The sequence below is a fragment of the Macaca fascicularis genome, chromosome 7, assembly GCF_037993035.2.
Source record: "Macaca fascicularis isolate 582-1 chromosome 7, T2T-MFA8v1.1".
Classification (NCBI taxonomy): Eukaryota; Metazoa; Chordata; class Mammalia; order Primates; family Cercopithecidae; genus Macaca; species Macaca fascicularis.
Genome location: NC_088381.1, coordinates 87,434,414 through 87,435,360, shown reverse-complemented (window position 1 = coordinate 87,435,360; position 947 = coordinate 87,434,414).

The window sequence follows — 947 nt, the reverse complement described above, 5'->3', positions numbered from 1 at the left end:
TATTGGAGGATGAAGGGTAGGAAGAGTGAGGGGATCAGGAAAAATAACTAATGGGTACTAGGAATAATACCTATGTGATGAAATAATCTATACAACAAACCCCCTTGACACGAGTTTACTTGTGTAACAAACCTGCACATGGACCCCTGAACTTAAAATAAAAGTAAAAAACAATATTAAAATTGCATGACATTTGCCAGAAGCCATCAAAATAAAAGTATACAGCTTTGAAAACAAACTAAAAAAATGTAAAATAATTGAAATCATATGGAAGATGCTCTCTAGCTGTGATTCATTCAGACTATAAAGTAAGAATAGAAAGATGAGACAATCTGCAAACACTTGGAAACAAGCCAAATCATTTATAAATAAGACATGGTCATAGAAACAAAATTGAAATGAAATAAAAAATACATTAAACTGAATTAAAATGAAAATATAATATACCAAAATTCAGAGGACAAAACAAAAGGAATACTGAGACGAAAATGTATACCACTAAGTGCTGATATTATTAATCTTTTTTGATATTGTTCCATGTATCATTGTTTTAGTGCTCTTCTTTTGGTTACATTTCATTTTTGCATTTCCAGTATATAGAAATACAATTGACTTTTAAAAGCTTTTTATTTTAAACACAGAGCCACCAAATGTTGCAAAATATAATGCAAGCATACCATTCCTAGATAGAACATCAGATTCTAGATATTGGATACTGGGGAGAAAAGGTTGCTTAAATGAAATCTTAGAGTTGCAGAAGTTAGTCACTACCCTGTGCATGATCCACAGGTCACTCATGATGGAGGGAGCCACAAAAGCCAATGTTTGGGGATACATTTTCTTAAAAGTCTTTCTGACCTCATCCTCTTCAAACTGCTTCTGAGTTCAAATAGGAAGAAATTAAGTGAAAAAAATAGTTTGCGCATTTATAGGAAAGACATTTTACT